The following is a 20,875-nucleotide window of genomic DNA, read 5'->3' on the forward strand; positions in this document are numbered from 1 at the left end:
GCCGTAACATGATGTAACCGTCTTCCTGGCTTGGGTTTTGAAGGAGAGATCTTGAACTAGCCAGAAGCCTAAGCTTTTTAATTCAGGCTTTGGGACCGGGACAAGGGCCATATTGGCAAGCCAAAGGTATGTGAGGTTGGCGCTTAAGTGATTTCCAAGTGTCATCCACTCGATTTTGTCGCCATTGAGTTTGAGGTGGGAAAGGCTCATCCACTTCGCCACTTCCTCTAAACAAGAGAGGAAGCCAGAGGGCGACTGGTCAGCTTGATTCAAAGCTATGACCAGCTGTGTGTCGTCAGCATAGGACACTATATGGATTCCAAAAGGGTTGACGATGTCCGCCAGTGGAGCCATATAAATATTAAAAAGAGTAGGGCTCAGGGAAAAGGCCTGCGGAACTCCACACAGCAGAGGTACGGGGTCTGAGGTAGCATTTTCTTCAAACATCTGAAAGCACCTTCAAAGGCCGCACGCAGATCAAGGAGGATAATCGCAGATGAACCTCCTGCATCAAGGATCTTTCTTGCTTCCGCCACAACCGCTAACAAAGCGGTTTCAGTTCCTTGACGAGGACGGAAGCCAGTTTGTGAAGGATGAAGCAAATCATGAGACTCGAGAAATGCAGAAAGTGTGGAATTCACATATTTTTCTGCGATTTTGCTCACTCCAAGGAGGAGCGAAATGGGACGATAATTGCCTAAGTCGTTGGGATGCAGGTGCGGTTTCTTTATCATGGCTTTGACCATTGCTCTCTTCCACTCTGTGGAGACCAAACCCGCAGCGAGGGAGGCGTTGATCACACTCAGAATAGAGGAGGCAACTGTAGAAGCTGCCATTTATAAAATGTTGAGAGGTGCGGGGTCGAGAGGCGATCCACTTTTCACTGAGGCAAGGATAGGTGGGAGAGAGCCCAGGGTCAGGGAGGTGAAAGTTTCCATAAGCGGGGCGTTGTCAACTTGACTGGAGATGAGGCTGTTAGTTATAAAAGCGTTGTCTTTCACAGGGAGGGACTTGAGAATGTTTTGCACTTTTGACAAGAAGAATTGTGCAAGGCCATTACAGCGGTATCCGAAACGATCAGGGATGATTGGCGGGTCGGGACTTTTAATAACTTTTTTGCGATCTGGAAAATTTCCATGGGAGTGTTAACAGCGAGGGAAATCTTTTCCTGAAAGTAAAGAGCTTGAGCTTTTTTAATTTCCCATTGATAAGTGCGTACGATTACCCTATAGTCTAATTTCTTGATAGGAGAAAAGTCCTTTCTCCATAACCTTTCGAGCTTTTTAAATTGTTTTTTTTGACACTGTAGTTACGGGGTGAACCATGCTGATTTATTAGATCCAGCTATAGTCTGGATACGTTTTTTCGGGAACACTAAATTGAGTGTGCCTTCAATCCAGGAAGTAAAGTGATTATAAGCGGTCACTGGGTTGGAGTCTGGAATGGGAGGGGACTTTCCAAGTTCAGGGGACCATTCTTCCAAAGGGAGTCTGGACCAGGGACGATTAAGGGTTCGAGTCAGCTGTGTGTTTGACCCTGTGATGGTAGGGGACCAAAAAAGGGAACTAAACAATGATCCAACCAGGGGAGGGGAAAAGGGGGCTTTGCTCTTAGATCCTCCAAACTGGAAAAGATGGGGTCAAGGAGATGACCTTTAATATGGGTCGGTTGGGAGACCTTCTCTTGTAGATGGTAAGATGCAAGCTCTTGAGCGAGGTCACTGGCAATCAGGATGGAGGGTTCGTCAAAGTGAAGATTAAAATCTCCCAAGAGAGTTAAGTTAGCGTAGGAATTTGCAAGGTCAACAGTAGTTTCCAACAAGGATTTACAAAATTGACCAGGCGCACCGGGGGGTGGGGGGGCGAAGATGTGGAGACCTGAAAATGTAAGTGAAGGGGTAAATTCAATAGAAAACTGAACATTCTCACAGTCTGCTATGGGGATGCCGAGTAGGCGGCAAGTCATATCATTCTTGTAAATGATAGCAATGCCGCTACCCATACCAAACGTTCTGTCTAATATTTGGATTGAATAACCTGGAGGAAGTGCTCTAACTATGTCAGGCTCCGAGCTTGCAGAGAGCCAGGTCTCGGTCAGGAACATCGCTTCAGGTTCCAGATCCAATAGCAGCAATGATACCTCTGTTGAGTGTTTTGGCAAAGAACTGCAGTTTAGAAGCAATAATTTGAAGCGTTCCCCCATGGGGCTGGGGAATGAGAGTTAGGGAGAAACTTATACTGGCAGTGTGAGCACTTACCCTGTAAATCCTCTGGCATAATTGGATGAGTGCATAGAGGCGCTATGGGTTTATTCAATTATTACAGCTGAGAGCTAGTATAGCCAAAGAGTGCTGGGGGTGGTGGAGCAGGGGTGCAGCCCTCTGGGGATGGCCGGGTGCGGACAGGCACAGACAGGCTTGCCTTAGGTGCGACTTTGGCACGCCCACAGCGCTGACGCGTCATCAGATGCTTTTATCTGCGTCAGCAATGTGTTGATTTCCACCGCTAGAGCGCTGACCTAAGGCCTATGCAGCGCTATGGCCACTTCCCCTATCAACAACACGGCCACCCTTGTGTAAAATAGCCGTAAATGCAATGGATCAGTGAGTTTTGTTTTAAGAAATAAAAATAAGAAGCGGAGCATTGAACACAGCTCTGCTTCAGTGCAAACTTTGCAGGAAAAACGGTTTGCTCTAAAAGCAACACAAAGTAAGAAATGAAGCATTGAACACCGCTCCGCTTCGATGCAAAATGCAGGTTAAAACGATTTGCGCTAAAACAACACGCAGTACAGTCGGCAAACAGATAAAACTAGTCACACACTCTCGTGCCCGGTTTAAACAGGGGATGCCCCTGTGGTTACCGATAATATATATTCACTGAAAAAAACCATAGGTTTTAGGGGTGTTATAGTTAGCTGGACATTTCACTCGTACAAAACCATTGAAATTCCTCTGTTATAGTTAGTTGTACTAAGTATAACTCGCCACCCGCAATCTACTGCTGATGATCTCACATATTACATCATTTATGACATGGTCAGTGACATCACTGAGGACATCACTGATAACATCTCAAATGACATCATTGATCACATCACTTATGACATCATCCAGTGAATGTGATTTGGTTTGACATTTAAATAAGTATTATATATATATATATATATATATATATATATATATATATATATATATATCAATCTGCATTGAAGACTGAGTGGATGTATAAGTGTCTGAATGGAGGATTTAGTAGCAATGTGATTGACTGTCTAAGTGACTAATTTAAAGTGTCTCACCAAATATATGGTATAGTGATTAAACTGTGTGAATACCTGTATCACTCTATCTCTTGTTGTGTAAACTACTACCTATCTTGGTTACTAGCTATCTGAAAGTCTATATTAGTTATTAATTAGTTAAGTGAGTGTTTGTATGGGATAGTGAATGTGTGTGTGGTTGGGTGGGAGGTGTGTGACTGTCCAAAGATGTGTAAATTGTTTATTTAGTAGGTATATGAGGTTAAGACTGTATGTGGAAACAGTTGTTTGGGTGAGTGAATCTCTTTATGGGTGTGGTGATGAGTAAATATATTTCTCAATGATACATGTCCAACAAACTAGAAATATAAAAGGCAGTGTGTGTGACAGTTGTTGTATATAAATAAGTATACATAAGACTCAGTGATTGTATGAGTGACTGTATAAAAAAGTGTATACTTGTAATAGTGATTTTATAACACACTAAGTATAAGTTACTATCTATATGAATAAATAAAGTAGTGTTTGTATACGTGTGTAGCTTAGTAAATGTAAGTATGATCAATTGTTTGCATAAGTGAGTAGGATGACTGCATAAGTGAATAGGATGTGTGCTGGTGTGTAATGTCGATGTAGGTGTATAAGTATATTTGATAGTGTTCCATTGATCTTTGTTAGCATGTATGAGTGAATCTAAAGGTAAGTGTTTAGATGTGTGTGTAGATGTAGGAATCACTAAGTGTGTTTTTAGAAACTGGTATTGGTGTGTCAATGGTTTCATATATGGTACTCCATATTTTATAATGAGTGTTGAAAGGTTATACTAGTGTATGATAAAATGTATCAGATTGTCACGTGGATGATGTCATCAGTGATGTCATCAGTGGTCATTTGAGATGTCATCAGTGATGTCACTGAGCATGTCATGAATGATGTAATATGTGACATGTGGATTGCAGGCGCGCGAGTTATACTTAGTACAACTAAATATAACGGAATAATTTCAATGGTTTTGTACGAGTGAAATGTCCAGCTAACTAGAACACACCTAAAAACCTATGTTTTTTTCAGTGAATTTCTAAGGTTTTTTAAATGCTAATTCCTAACTACAACATGTCTGAAACCTGTGTTTTTTTCAGTGAATTTCAAAGGTTTTGTAAATGACAATTTTTAAAATGTATTAATAGTTATATTTATTTTTTTGATACCGATTTACTACATTGTTTTACACTATTTGTTTTTAGATATTGTATTATTTAAATTACATTATAATTACATTATACATTACATTACAAAATATACTTTCTCAGAATGAATTACTTTAGTTTAAATACTTTGCAAATAGGCAATAGACTTTTAAGTACAGTAGATTTTAGTTGTTACAAAGAAAGAAGACCTATTACAAATATAATTGGTTATTAGGGGGAAAACCGTTGGAAACTGTAAAAGAATACATATATCTTGGGAGAACTTTCACTCAGTCTTTGCACAATCAGCCTCACTTACTAAAAATGGGTCCAAATGCAGATGTCCATTCAGGGGCCCTCCAAAGACTTTATTCATCCACCGGTCAAAGACACTTCTCTTCCTTGCTCCAGGTTTATAGCTCAAAGATCCCAGCCATTTTATCATGCGCAATAGAACATATTCCAATAAAAGAATGGAAACAAATTGACATCAAAGAAGGGAAAATCCTGTGGAAATTAACCAGGATGTCGCAAGCTGTTCCGGTTCAAGGTCTTAGGTTAGAACTATAGTTAGCTCCTACGCCAGAGGGATCACAAACATAATTAGATGGGCGTATAACCTGGTTCATGCTGATCAAGGAACCCTAAGAGCACTGTTAAAAATAGAGACACTTGAGCAAGACTCTCCGAAGTATGTACTGCACTGCTTTTAAACTAACATCAGTTTCCCTAGAAATGTTAAAATCTTGGTCACCAGCCCAACTGAAACTTTGCTTGAAGCACATAGCCCCAAGGCTAAGCATGGAACTAGACATTCAACACTGCTCGAGGCTCTCAACGTAAAAGCAGTACGTGGACACAATAGTTTTTAAAAAAATGCAACCATATATCTTTTTTAATTTAAATCACAGAGTTAGGCGAAGCATTATAGAAGCACGGCTCGGAATACTAGCCCTGAAATCACACACTTTTAAGTGGTCATTAAAAGAAGGAGGGAATAATCTCTGTGACTGATGTAAAGGTGGGATGCAAGACCTAGAACACGTTCTGTTCGTATGTCCAAATGAGTCTGTTGTAGCAGCCAGGAACAGATACATAACTCCGATCAAAACAAAATGTAATATAAATTCGGGCCAGAATCTGATTTCCCTCTCCCAAGCTCCACCCAATGAATTTGTGTGTATTAACATGTCTAACTTTTTAAAATAATTTTTAATATTATATTAGTGCGATAATTTTATCAGTAAAAACTGTAATTTGTATTGTTTAAAAATTTGTTGTTCTCGTAAGAGAACTGAATCAAATACATTATTTCATTTCATTTCATTACTTGTTGCAATGGGCAACACAATTTCAAACCCAATGCAACATTGAGCTGAATTGGAATTTCTAGTTAAATGCAATTAGTTACTTTATGGATTACTTTTCTAACCACAGGATTGGATCCTAGATTCAGTCCTGGGACATCTCCTATAAACAGTTGACAATAGTGATTTTTAAGGAATATTATTGTATTTTAAAAGTTGAAACTTTTTCGCATAGAATCACCAATGTTATCCTATAGGAGGAAATTCACATAGCAGGTAAGTAGTGTTATCGTTACTTTTTCTTACTCAGTGGTAAATCCTGGAACCAGCGCTGGTGGATCTCCTGTAAACAGTTGAAAGAATGCGTTTACGTCATACAGTCGATTTTTAAGGAATATTTGTAGTTTGTGAAAATAGAAACTTTTCTGGTGAAAACCAGAAAATGGATTCCTATGGAAGGAAATACAAGCTACTGGTAAGTACGGTTAGAATTACTTTTCAGGGTCAGTGCTGGGCTAAAAGATGCAGCACTGGGTTCTCTCCTGATAACAGGTGAGGTAATCGGAATTCGTTGTTCGGATGATTTTAGGTGAATATTTTAAAGTTCCAAAACTCCACACTTAGAAGAATTTCCAAGTGAAACCAGTCAATGTTAGCTTATGAAAGGAAATTCAAGTTACTGGTAAGTACGGTTAGAATTACTTTTCAGGATCAGTACTGGGCTCAAAGATGTATTACTGAGGTCGCTCCTGATAACAGGTGAATAAATCGGAATTCGTAGTTTGGCTGATTTTACTTTGGTCCACTACATATAGAGCCACTTTCCTACACCATTCCCTCCCTTCACCACTGTCTAAATGCGCCCTGTGTCTGTTTTAATTTGGGAGATTAAGTACCCTTGAATCCTGAGCATCCTTGGGTTCCAAGTAGCCCACCTGGTATCTCCAGTAAGCGCCACAGAGCTGCGTTGCAGAGAGGTGTAAAAAGGGATACGGTCTGGGCCACCTCTCTGCAACGCAGCGCAATGGCACTTACTGGAAGCACCTGGTGGGCTAGTTAGCCCACAGGGGCCCTCAGGATTGAAGGGGAATTATTTCCCCAACTTAAAACACGCCACAGGGCGTGTTTGCACATGTCACCTCAGGCCCCGTCCCCTCCCTTCGCCCCTGTGTAAAAGCGCCCTGTGTCCATTTTAATTTGGTAGATTAAGTCCCCTTGAATATCCTGAGGGTCCCTAGGGTTCAACAAACCCACCAAGCACCTCCAGTAAGCGCCACAGAGCTGCATTGCAGAGAGGTGTAAAAAGGGGCAAGGCCTCTGAACACCTCTCTGCAACGCAGCTCCCTCACGCATACTGGAGGTACCTGGTGGAACAGTTGGCCACCAGGGTACCTCAGGATTGAAGAGGAATTAATTCCCCAACTTAAAACGTGCGACAGGGCTTATTTGCACACATATCACCTCAGACCCCACCCCCTACCTTCACCACTGTTCAAACGTGCCCCGTGTGGTGTTTTAAGTTGGGGGATTAAGTCCCCTTGATAGCCCACCAGGTACCTCTAGTAAGCACCACGGAGCTGCGTTGCATAGAGGTTTAAAAAGGGGCGTGGCCTCAGAACACCTCTCTGCAACGAAGCCCCCTGTCACATACTGGAGGTTCCTGGTGGGCTAGTTGGCCCCAAGGGACCCCCAGTATTCAAGGAGAATTTGTTCCCCCTCTGCAATGCGTTTGCAGAGTGGTGCAAGAAGGGGGCGTGGCCTCTGGCACGGTCTTTAAAAAAAAAATGTAAGAAGTGGGGCTGTGTAGCCCCCCTTCTTTTTCAAATTTTTTGGCCCTGGGACGCCATCCCCCAGAGCCTGCCCCCAATTTGTTTTTTAATATGTAAAAAATTTAGAAGGGGGCCACATGGCCCCCTCCCGAGGTCATAATCTGCCCTGGGGACCCCATCCCCCGGGGCATGGCTCTGTTTTTTTAATATTGTTTTTTGGGAGGGGGCTGCCTTGCCCCCCTCCTGTGGCCACTTACGGCCCCGGGGACCCCATCCCCCAGGGTCGGCATTATTTATTATTATTTTTTTAAAATTACATTTTGGGGAGGGGGGCGGCGTGGGCCCCCTCCCGGGCCACCAGTAGTCCCAGGGACCCCATCCCCCGGGGCTGGCCCTCTCCGATGGGGGCCATGGCGGGTCCCCATTCCCCACCACGGACCCAGCCGGCTCCCCGCATCCTGTAGGAGCCGGCATTGCTTTTCAGCTAACATGCTGCTTCCCCTGTGGAAAAGCAATCTGCTTTGCTATTTGGAAGAGAGAGCAGGTTTGCCTGCTCTCTCTTCCAAATAGCATAGCAGTTTGCAATGACAGGGTGGGAGGCTCCCGCCCAGTCATTACAAATGGCAGTGTCCAGGGGTGGGCACCCCGGGACACTGCAGGAGCTGGCCCTGGGGGGTGGGGGTCCCCAGGGCCTCGACCAGGCTCCAGGCGGGGGGCAGAGCGGCCACCCTCCCACATTTTACAAAGCCCCGGGGGTGGTGGTCCCCGGGGCTGAGGGGTCCGTCACAGACCCCCCATTTGAATTTTTAGTGCCCTGGGGAGGTGGCGGCCCCTGGGGCATGTGGGAGGCTTGAGCCCCCCACACAGGGTATTAAAAAAAATAAAGCTTCGGGGGTGGCGGTCCCCTTGGCCGTGGGGGGGATGTGCACCCCCGCCATTCAATTTTTAAAGCCCCTGGGGTGGCGATCCCCGGAGCTGGGGGGGCCTGAGAGTCTCCCCACCCAATTTAAAGAAGCCCCGGGTATGGCATTCACTGGGGCTGCGGGGGGCCATGAGCCCCCCACCTATATTATGTTAAAGCGGTCCCTGGGGCAGTGTGGGGGGATTCGGCCCCTCAACACTCTTATTTTCATAATGCCCAGGGATTTGGCCACCCTGGGGGCTAATTAGCATTGAAGCGCAATTTATTTTTTGCGGGTCCTTGTGTGACCCGCTGAACAGGGTGTTTCTACCCTGCCCCCTTTTCGCGTTTTGTGCATTTTTTGGTGGGTGCCTGTGTCTCATTTCTACCGAAGCCCAAGATGGCTGACAACACTTCCTGATTTGGAGTGTTGACAGCCAATTAGAATACAGCTTGTGCACAGCAGGGGGGAAACATCCTTTACAACAAAACCCTTACAACGCTGTACCATTACAACGCAGGTTTAACAACGAAAGTCGTTACAACGAATTTCGCTGGAGGGCGCTCTAGGATAGGGAATAGTTTAATTTACTATCCAACACCTTCCCTACTATCCACGGGGACTGGAGTTGGAATAGTAAATTAAACTATTCACTATCCAGCGCCTCCCAACGCAAGTAGTTGTAACGACTTGAGTTGTAAAACCTGCATCGTAATGGTAGGCGTTGTAAAAGCACGCGTTGTACCGTCATACATCCACGGCAGGGTGCTCTTAGGATGCGCGGATCCTGCGCGGCCACAGATATATATATGTACATTTAAATGTGATTTTCTCAGGAACTACTGAACAGATTTAAACCATTTAAGTAAAAGGCACAAGTCTGAACTAAGAACTAGGTCTTTGCCAAATTTGGTGTAATTCCTTTCAGCCGTTCGGGCTGTAGCCGCGATGAACGGTTCCTATGGAGAATTGCATAGGGAAAACACGTTTTGGGACCCCCTTTTTTCTCGGCCCCCGCTTAACGAATCACCCCGAGACTTTCAGGATAGGAGCGGACCGGAGCTGGCCATTAATTTTGAAAATTTTGCAAAGATTCGAAAACCGTCGCCAAAGTTATTCCAAATAGAATGTTGCGGATTTCCTATGGAAAATAGGTCCTAACTATAGATAATTAATATATATATATATATATATATATATATATATATATATATATATATATATATATATATATATATATATATATATATATATATATATATATATATATATATATATATATATATGTGTATGAGGGCTGCGGTGACAACAAGGTTTGAATTTTGCCAAAAACAACATTGAAGTACCAAGTAGGTGAAAAAAAGCAGTGATGGTGGATTCTGGGCATTGTGGTCCGAGTACTACATCTAAAGACAATTGGGAAACTATGCAGTGATGGGACACGACTATAATGAAAATACTTGATTTTTATAGGATTTTCCTTATATAAATAAGTAGCTTTCCCGTCCCGCGTTGCTGCGATCTCAGAAAAAAGGAAATTTAAGGAAACTTGTTATGATAACATTCAAATTACATTGTGTAATTTTTATTGAAACGTACTCATTTTAATATCGAAAACATTTTAAAGTGTTGTTTTAATTCTGTTTATTTATTCGAGTGCTTGTGGATACACGGTATTTTTTGTTTTTCCGTCTGGTGCGTACACAAATAAATCAGAAGGTTTTCCAACGCGTGAGCTGGCCATATACAGTTGTCCATGTGAGAAGCACGGATTCTCCAAATCTAGTCCACACACTTGCAGCGATTGCCCTTGTGCTTTGTTGATGGTCATTGCAAAAGCGAGTCGCACCGTAGACTGTAAACGTTCAGTATTGGAAAGATTATGAGGGCCCTGGGGGGCCGATATTTAACACATTTTTCTTTTTTCTTTTTTCTGCTAGAAACATTCGCGTGAGTGTACTCACCAACTTTTAACAATTTTTTTTTTTTTTGCCAGAAACCTTCGCGGGAGTGTACTCAACAACTTCCCAAAGTTTCATGGCGATCGGATGAATGGTCGGACCCATGCCCCCACTTCGTGTTCTCAAAAATTGCACCCACGCTCTGTCCCCTGATCACTCAACTTTTTAACAAATCGTTAGTCACTGCCACCTTCCCTGAGGCTTGGAAGCACGCTTCCGTGACTCCCCTCCTGAAGAAAGCGGGATCTGATATTCTCAACCCAGAGAACTATAGACCTATTTCCCACTCTCTTACTTCTCCAAAGCCCTGGAGAAACTGGTCAAGGTACAGCTGACTAAGTATCTAGAAAACAACTCTCTTCTGGATCCCTCCCAGACTGGCTTTAGAGCCAACACCAGCACCAAGGCAACGTTGCTGGCAGTCGGACAGTATCAGATCCTCCACCGATCAAGGTGGAGCAGTGGCACTGATACTGCTTGACCTGTCAGCGGCGTTTGACACGGTATCCCACGACTGTCTGCTGAACAAACTCCGGAGCAAGGGAGTGCAATCTACAGCATTGAACTGGTTACACTCTTTTCTGAATAATCGCACCCAGGCAGTACATATGGGTCAGTTCCACTCAAGGCCCAACCCCATCGGCTGCGTGGTCAACCAGGGCGCCTCATTGAGCCCCACTCTTTTCAATGTCTATATTTCATCTCTTGCTGACATTGGAAGGAAGTGGGGCATTGGCATCTGCTCTTACGCGGATGATACACAGCTGATGGTGGCCATGGACGAAGGGCCTGAGATAACCAAAACTAAGCTACATGACTGCCTTTCCGAGATGGCCCAATGGATGCACAACCACTGTTTAAAGTTGAAGGCAGGCTAATCGGAGATTCTTCTGTTCGGTGGAGCCAAACGTGTGTGGGATGCCACATGGTGGCCACCTTCATTGGGATTGGCCTCCACTCTTAAACAACATGCCAGGAACTTGGGAATTATCATGGATGACGCCCTGTCCATGAAGGATCGCGTCCGATCTCTCTGGGGTAAGGGCTTTGCCATATTAAAACTTCTCACCAGGATATTTCCCTGGATACCCCTGGACTGCAGACGCTCAGTCCCACAAGCCCCATTGGTCAGCCGCCTAGACTATGGCAATGCATTATTTGAAGGGATGAATGAACAGTTATTCTCCCGCCGACAGGTTTTGCAAAACCTGGCGGCCAAACTGATTTGCAACAAAGGCAAACGAGACTCGGCATCGGAACTCCACTGGCTCCCGATGCGCCAGAGGGCTGCCTTCAAACTGCTTAGCCATGCCCACAGGGCTTTAAATAAAACTGGCCCCACAATTCTTCAAGGGAGGATCGATTTCTATGTTCCCAACATGAATCTACGTTCATGTCAATCAGCTCTGGCTAAAACCAAACGCATCTACAAAGTCAGAACAGGCGGTCGCTCCTTTTCTTACCTTGCAGCAAAAAGGTGGAATGACCTGCCTACCGACCTAAGACATACTACAAATTACCTTCAGTTTCGAAAAAAACTGAAAACACACCTCTTCCCTAAATCGTAACCTCTCAGCATACGCCATCAGTAGTTCTTCCTGGTACATAGCGCCGTGATATCCCAAGGGATGAGTGTTGCGCTCTACAAATGCCGCAAATAAATGGTGTAGTAATGCATAAAGGACAAACAGACATACTTTAATTTTTATATATATAGATACAAAAGTACTTACTGTGACTGCATAAAAGAGAAGCTGCGTGCATTTATGTTAAAACACCCACTGCCGCTTTAATTGAGCTGGTGGACATCAGTCCTTCTTCAATGTTTTTAGTTACGTTTTAAAAAAAGCTAACAAACCCATCAAGAGAAAACTATGCATATGATTAAGCCTCGTGGGAGGTGAAACGCGTCATGCTGCTTCTGTCTCCAATAAATATCTGAAACAATGCTAGAGCATGCTGGAGTGGCCTGTTTCATGTTGCGAAGAGTAGCATGTGTTTTGTGGATATATATATGGAGGGACGTATTACTTCAATGGCGTCTCCTGTCCTGCTACGGATAGGGCTGTAGGGCTGGAAGTGTGGGATGCAGAGATCATCATTGCCCAGTACAGCGCTACAGTTTTACCGGGTCACGCACTAAACCGGTTTCCTACTTTAGAAAGAAAAAGAAATACCGGCGCAACAGAGATACATACCAGTGTAACAGAACCAACTACATTTTGGGTATTGCAGTTTTCAAGTAACGTACTGCACGTAAGGATTCTGTGTTAGGTGACCCAGATACACCCCACATTACTTCAGACGCTGGGGTGGAACAAGAGACTTACCAGGAACTGATAGCTCCAGAGGCACCTTCAAAACGTAAGGCATTTGATAAAGGTTTAAATACCGAAACGCGACATGCCGATTTTGAATAAATTATTTTTTAAAAGCCCCACTGTGTCTCCTCATCAACTTCAACGGAAGGGGGTGTTCTAAGGATATATATATATATATATATAACACAAGAGTACAATACAGTTCTTTAGTTGCCAGAATATATGAATTAACTCTAAAACATGGACGTTGTATATATATATATTTTTTATCAATTTTGTTTAGAGGGGGCACACAGTACTATATAAAAGCAAACTGACGATTTGTTTTTACAGATACAGGGGTGATTATAATTAATTAGTTCTGCACTGGTTATAATGGATAATTATTCACTTTTCATATTCATCACATAACCATGGAATCAGCATACAGGATCTATCATAGACAAAGGAGAGTTATTTGCCAACTTGGGCTCTCTTTAGACATTAGCGCATTGTGATAATACTAGCAATTGGCTGAAGGGAGGTTACTGTATTATATGTATATAGTGGATTTTAAGGAGATCTATGCTAGGCAATCAGTTATATTTATATTTATATATTTATTTACCTTTATTTGGATCCTACGATCATGATGCTATTTATTGTTGGCTGCTACTATATTGCTGCTACTGTTCTATTCTTTGATTTTGCACTAGCATGATTTGCACATAGGAAATATTACTTGCACTATGCGGATATTTTCCTGATTAACTGCTATGGTAATGCTGCTATTGTTTGGTTTACTTACCAGTTACATTGCACTAGCGTTATTTGCACATTTGAATTACAATGATATTAATCAATTATTCTCATATGTCTTTTAGTGTGTGCTTTTAGATATATCCGTGTGATTTGTATTTATGGAACAATACTTGCACTATGCTGACACTTTCCGAATTGTGTTCTTCGAATTTCACGTAGTTCCAAATGTACATATGAAATCTGTGCCCTTTCTGTACTCCCTATATACCTTTAACACATTATCTTGGCATTATCTATTAATACGGAAATTTAGTGTTATGATTTATTAATTACTTGTTAATGTCTCTTTGTGTACTACTTGCACATGCAATATTTGCACTTGGACTTACCAAGTATTTTGTTTATTTCCATGTCTGTGTAAGTCACATGCCTGACTTCAATGTGATGAGTGCACTTTAAATAGCCTCCTCCTCCATGACAATGCGTCATGTGATCAAGACCCAGTGGGGGTCGAAACGCGTCATGGCGCTCTGGCTGGTCAGAAGTTTCGCACAATAAAAATTTGATTGGCACCAGAACTGTGGGTCGACTCCTTCGTTTCTTGCCTGGAATCCAAGGCGGTGAACAGTAACAATTTGAATCTATATATATATATATATTCACTGAAACAACCATAGGTTATAGACCATATATAGTTACGAATTAGCATTTACAAAACCTTATTTTACTCACACAAAACCATTGAAATTCGCATATATAGTTAGTTGCACTAACTATATATCGCGCACCCGCAATCCACTGCTGATGATGTCACATATTACATCATTCATGACATGGTCAGTGACATCACTGATGACATCTCAAATGACATCACTGATGAAAACCTAGGGGGTAAGGATATGTCTCCCGTGCCCCCTTATACCCATTCCCAACATTGTTTATCCTCCGTCTTGGGACTAAATTCGTCCGAAACACAAGATGGCGGACTCCCGTTACGCTACCGGTGAGCACCCCGGTTCGCGTACCGGGTAGTGCTTCCACCACGAAAAAATCGAATTTTTTTTTTTTTGCCCCGCGGGGCCCTTTAATAGCCCCCACATCAATCCTAGGGGGTCAGGAGGGGTCTACCTTGCCCCCTTTCATTCATTTCCCCCTTCGTTTATTTCCACCTCTTGTCTCTCGATCCTACCGAGCGACAAGATGGCGGCCGCTCCGGACTGTTTAGAATGTTGGCAGTCACCGGAGAGCCAATCCGCTTCTCCTGGCGAAGTTCCGTTACGTGTCTGGTACGCGAACCGGGGCGCTAACCGGGACGCTGTCACAGATATATACATTTTTTTGAACGTTAATTTCTCAAAATCCACTGGAGCACATATCTTGAGACCTAGCAAAGGCACATCAGGCAAACAGTCTCTACAATTTTGCCAAGTTTCATAGAAATCCATTCAGCCGTTCGAGCTAAAAGTGAGTCCAACCGCCCTATGGAAAACTCAATGTTAAAAACACGTTTTGGGACCCCCCTTTTTTCTCGGCCCCCGCTTGACGAAACCCCCCCCCCCCCCCAAACTTTCAGGGGACACTCAGAAACAAAATGTGCCATTTTCCTGAAAATTTCAGCCAATTTCGTCCATCAACGCCAAAGTTATTCAACATAGAATTTTCAGAAATCCCTATTAAAAAAAATCCTAACTATATATACCTACTGGCGACCGCCAGTAGGTGATATATATATATATATATATATATATATATATTATATATATGTATATATATCATTTCTATGGCAAAATGAAACCCCTCATTTTGTTCCTTTTCAAATAAAATATATTAAGTGTTACCACTTTATTCCAATCAAGATGACTTCAGGTGTGCCATACTTTTGTCATAAGTAAGACTGTTAGCGTTCTAGTTGTTCTTTAGAACACTCTGGGACATTCTGTCATTGGGCTATAGTTGGGCTACATCTGGCTGATATTTGGGCTACATTTGGGCTCTTTTGTTTCTGGTGGCCATCTTGGGAGACTGCATATCAGAATTTTTTTAATGAAATATAAGAGGATTTGAGAAGTCACTCAAAATGTGCCCTAATTTTTCTTTCTTCAGCAATAATCATAATTTCTATGGCAAAATGAACCCCCTCATTTTGTTCCTTTGCAAATTAAATGTTTTAAGTGTTAACACTTTATTCCAATCAAGATGACTTCAGGTGTGCCATACTTTTGTCATAAGTAAGACTGTTAGCGCTCTAGTTGTTCTTTAGGACACTCTGGGACATTCTGTCATTGGGCTATAGTTGGGCTACATCTGGCTGATATTTGGGCTACATTTGTTTTTTTTTGTCTCTGGTGGCCTTCTTTGGGCTACATTGGGCTACATTGGGCTACATTTGGGCTCTAACATATATATAGCCCAATGTAGCCCAATATATATTTTTCAAAGTTAATTTTCGGAAAAACCACTGGAGCATATATCTTGAGACATAGCAAAGGCACATCGGGGTACCAGTCCCTACAATTTTGCCAAGTTTGGTGGAAATCCATTCAGCCGTTCGGGCTAAAAGTGAGTCCAACCGCCCTATGGAAAACTCAATGTTAAAAACACGTTTTGGGACCCCCCTTTTTTCTCGGCCCCCGCTTGACGAAACCCCCCCCAACTTTCAGGGGACGCGCAGAAACAAAATGTGCCCTTTTCCTGAAAATTTTAGCCAATTCCGTCCATCAACGTGAAGGACTGGGCTAATTTAAGGCCCAGCGGTGCCAGGGGACAACACCTGAAACCTTCGTGGGATACCTGTTCCGTCGTACAAATTACAGAGACACGGGACACTTCCTTCGGCGTCAAAGATCAGCATTTATTTACTGCAGGGACACAGAAATCGCTAGAAGTACAACATAGTGTAGGTTCAGAGAGTCTGCTTCGAATTGCAAAAGTGGATCGCTCCTTTTATACACATTTTCGCCATTGCACAACATAACGAACAAAAGGTTACAACTCAGTTCCCACAGTAAACTTCAAAAGGATCGCATTCATGTTTTCAGAAGCCCGGAACATAATTACAGTAACATGTCGGTTCCCAACTGTAAAAGCACACTATCCCACCATTAGGCACATTCCATTCTAGCCGTAAACGACCTAAAAGAAGGGACAGAAACAGGTGCAGGAAAACAAAGTCAGACAACAGATTGAAAAGAGTGTGGGGGCAATATCGGAAGCGTGATCACAGGATCAAAGGACTCGAGCCTAACGTATGCAAGACTGAAACAATAGACCGGCACGGCAAGATGAGCCTCGAGCGGAGCCATCTGCTTCTGCCGTGTCATTCCCCTAGTCATAAAGGCACACTCAAAGGAATATGCATCTTCCGCAAAAGCTTGGGAATCCCAGGGTCATCAAGCGGACTTTGTCCGTTCGCCGGCTACGTGAGGGCAAGAAACAAAATGGATGCCATATCTAAAATGGAACCCGAAGGTTCAGATGAAAAACCCGTAAATAAGACGAACCCTTCCAAGTAGTGTAGCGAAAACACGCACATCTACTAATCTCGTCATTTACGGTTCGTAGATACCAAACTCATCCATATCCGAACAGGCCCAAAACGTCGTTCCGATTCTTACCGAACCTCAAACGCCAAAGTTATTCAACATAGAATTTTCAGAAATCCCTATTCAAAAAAATCCTAACTATATATACCTACTGGCGACCGCCAGTAGGTAATATATATATATATATCCACAGAGGGCCACAAGTTCCGGTGGTATCCAACCAGTTAGACTCATTTGGACCTACAACAGCCAGCACGGGGCACTGAGAAAGATAATCAATCAATACTGGAACTTGATCAAATTAGATCCAGTAATCGGAGAATACATGCCCAATAAACCAGCTATCACCTTCAGAAAAGCATACTCGCTACAGGATGGTATAGTTAAATCTAGCCCGGAGGTGATTCCGCCTAAAAACTGGTTAGAAGCAAGCCGAGGATTTAGAAAGTGCTCAAGCTGCAAGGCATGCTCACAAGGGCTCAACAAAACCGAGTTCCTAACAGCATTTTCTACAGTGCCTCGCAAGATCAACAAACAGTTGACATGCAAAACGGAGTATGTGGTCTATGTGCTGGAGTGCCCATGTGGCCTGCAATACATTGGTAGTACCAAATTGCAGGTCCACAAAAGGGTCAATTCGGATCCATCATATCCCGTCGCAAGACACGTCAAGTCAGAGCATGGGGGTAACCTCAATGTCTTGACCTACTTTGTAATTGACAGTGTGCCTGCAAACAAAAGGGGTGGTGATAGAGATAAGTCCCTTAGGCAGTTGGAGACCAAGTATATCTTGGAATTAGATACCAAGAGTCCCAGAGGTCTCAACATCTGCAAAGATTTGCACCACTATTTATGATAATTGACATTAGACAGTGGTAGCAGTGGCTTTACGTGATTTCTCTTAGTGACGTTTACATAATATTGTAATGCTTTTACGATGTGTGTGGTATTTATATTTTATGTCTCCAAAGGGTGGTGTTTTATGAATGTGGATTTTATCATGAATGTATTGCGAATTTATGGTCTTATCCTATTTATTGGCGCCATTTTTGTATTGAGATATGATTAATAATAATCTATTTATCTATGCCCAATTTTGCATATCGTGGAATTATCATGCACAAGTCACTTTATCCCCTGACTCTGGTCAATGGTACTTATGTGAAAACTGTTAAATAATCTGTTCGTATTGAAACTGTCCTTTCCCCAACAGGATTCCCTGGCTGGGGAGCCTGTATTTTAAAACTTTTTTGCACATATAGAATTTTTTACACATTGCACTTTATTGGCACAACAGCACTTTTTCCTTTTTTTAAACCAGTGAAAATTATTATGCTCCCACATGATACATTGATGATGATGGATGTTATGTATAGGTATGTCCATGATGATCACATTACTGGTGTTGAGCCACGACATTGCACTATGCAAATAATAGGCCCAGTTGTTCATTGCTTTTTATATGGACATATTTTGTAATATTTATGATTTTAAGCGTATTAGTGACATGGGTAGAACAACATGTATTTAACTAATCACATTTTTTTTTAAAAAACATCCATTTACACACTTATTAAAAAATGTATTCTTCCATCGACCTTTACATATACATATATGAAACATATTTATTTTTCAGAAAGACACACATTCACTGGATGGTGTCATCAGTGATGTCACTGACCATGTCATGAGTGATGTAATATGTGACGTCATCAGCAGTGCATTGCAGGCGCGCAAGTTATAGGGAGTCCAACTAACTATAACGTGGGAATTTCAATGGTTTTATGTCAGTAAAATTTCCAGCTAACTATAACTGGTGTGAAACCTATGGTTTTTTCAGTGAATTTAATAGGTTTTTTAAATGCTAATTCCTAACTATAACTGGTGTGAAACCTATGGTTTTTTCAGTGAATTTCATAGGTTTTTTAAATGCTAATTCCTAACTATATATAGGGCCTCAAACCTATGTTTTTTTCAGTGAATTTCAAAGGCTTTTTTAATAGCAAATTTCTATAGCTATGACATTTAATATTTTTTATAATTAATCCTATATTGTATATTTATGTAATACTATTTTTTTATGTATATTGTTGATGTTTTTTAATTTTTTTTAATTTTTTGCCCTGCAGCGCTCCCGGTGCGCGCACCGGTGAGCGCACCGGTAAGCGCAGTCTTCCGGCGTGCCCCGGTGCGTGTACCGGTGAGCATCACGTTTGCGCTATTTCCGCGAACGAAAACATCATTGTGACGTATCGCGTAGCCGCGTCCGCGTGATACGTACGGCGTAAGCGCACCCGGAAGCACTCGAGCGCATACGATCGCTCTACATAAGCGGCCCGGGGCGCGTAGCGTAAGCGCATCGGGTCATGTGACCTGAAAATAACACTTCAGAAAAGGGGGTGGTGATGGACAGAGTATCTGAATTAAACAGAACACTCATACCCAGTCAACAGATTAGGGCTTGATCCATCACCGTTTTTTAGCTCACTGCACCATCCCAGCTCAGAACCTGGCTATATGCAAATTAGTCTGTCCCTGGCCCAGTGCATCATGGAACAGGGCAGACCAAACTACCAAGCCAATTCTTATACTGGGAGGGAAACAAGCTTCCGGGGACCGGTTTCTGGCATTACAGCCGTCTTCGCCCCGGCTTGCTTGAATCCTGATGGTGCAATGAGCAAGGGACTCACATCTGAGTATACCCTTCCACGCTTATGGTGGACAAAACGATTCAGAAAAGGGGGTGGTGATGGACAGAGTATCTGAATTAAAAAGAACACTCATACCCAGTCAACAGATCAGGGCTTGATCCATCACCGTTTTTTAGCTCACTGCACCATCCCAGCTCAGAACCTGGCTATATGCAAATTAGTCTGTCCCTGGCCCAGTGCATCATGGGAACAGGGCAGACCAAACTACCAAGCCAATTCTTATACTGGGAAGGAAAAAAGCTTCCGGGGACCGGTTTCTGGCATTACAGCCGTCTTCGGCCCGGCTTGCTTGAATCCTGATGGTGCAATGAGCAATGAGGCACTGGGTCAGACTAATTTGCATATAGCCAGGTTCTGAACTGGGGTGATGCAGTGAGCTAAATAACGGTGATGGATCAAGCCCTGATCTCTTGACTGGGTAAGAGTGGTCTGCTTAATTCGGACACTCTGTTCATCACCACCCCCTTTTTTGAATCGTTTTTGGCCACCACAAGTGTGGCAGGGTATACTCAGACATGAGTCCCTTGCTCACTGCACCACCAGGATTCAAGCAAGCCGGGCCGACGACGGCTGAAATGCCAGAAACCGGTCCCCGGAAGCTTGTCTCCTTTCCGGTGAAGAATTGGCTTGGTAGTTTGGTCTGGCCTGGTTCCATGAGGCACTGGGTCAGACTAATTTGCATATAGCCAGGTTCTGAACTGGGGTGAGGCAGTGAGCTAAATAACGGTGATGGATCAAGCCCTGATCTCTTGACTGGGTAAGAGTGGTCTGCTTAATTCGGACACTCTGTTCATCACCACCTCCTTTTTTGAATTGTTTTTGGCCACCACAAGTGTGGCAGGGTATACTCAGATATGAGTCCCTTGCTCACTGCACCACCAGGATTCAAGCAAGCCGGGCCGACGACGGCTGAAATGCCAGAAACCGGTCCCCGGAAGCTTGTCTCCTTTCCGGTGAAGAATTGGCTTGGTAGTTTGGTCTGCCCTGTTCCCATGAGGCACTGGGTCAGACTAATTTGCATATAGCCAGGTTCTGAACTGAGGTGATGCAGTGAGCTAAATACCGGTGATGGATCAAGCCCTGATCTCTTGACTGGGTAAGAGTGGTCTGCTTAATTCGGACACTCTGTTCATCACCACCCCCTTTTTTGAATCGTTTTTGGCCACCACAAGTGTG

Source organism: Lissotriton vulgaris, chromosome 9 (assembly GCF_964263255.1).
Source record: "Lissotriton vulgaris chromosome 9, aLisVul1.2, whole genome shotgun sequence".
Lineage (NCBI taxonomy): Eukaryota > Metazoa > Chordata > Amphibia > Caudata > Salamandridae > Lissotriton > Lissotriton vulgaris.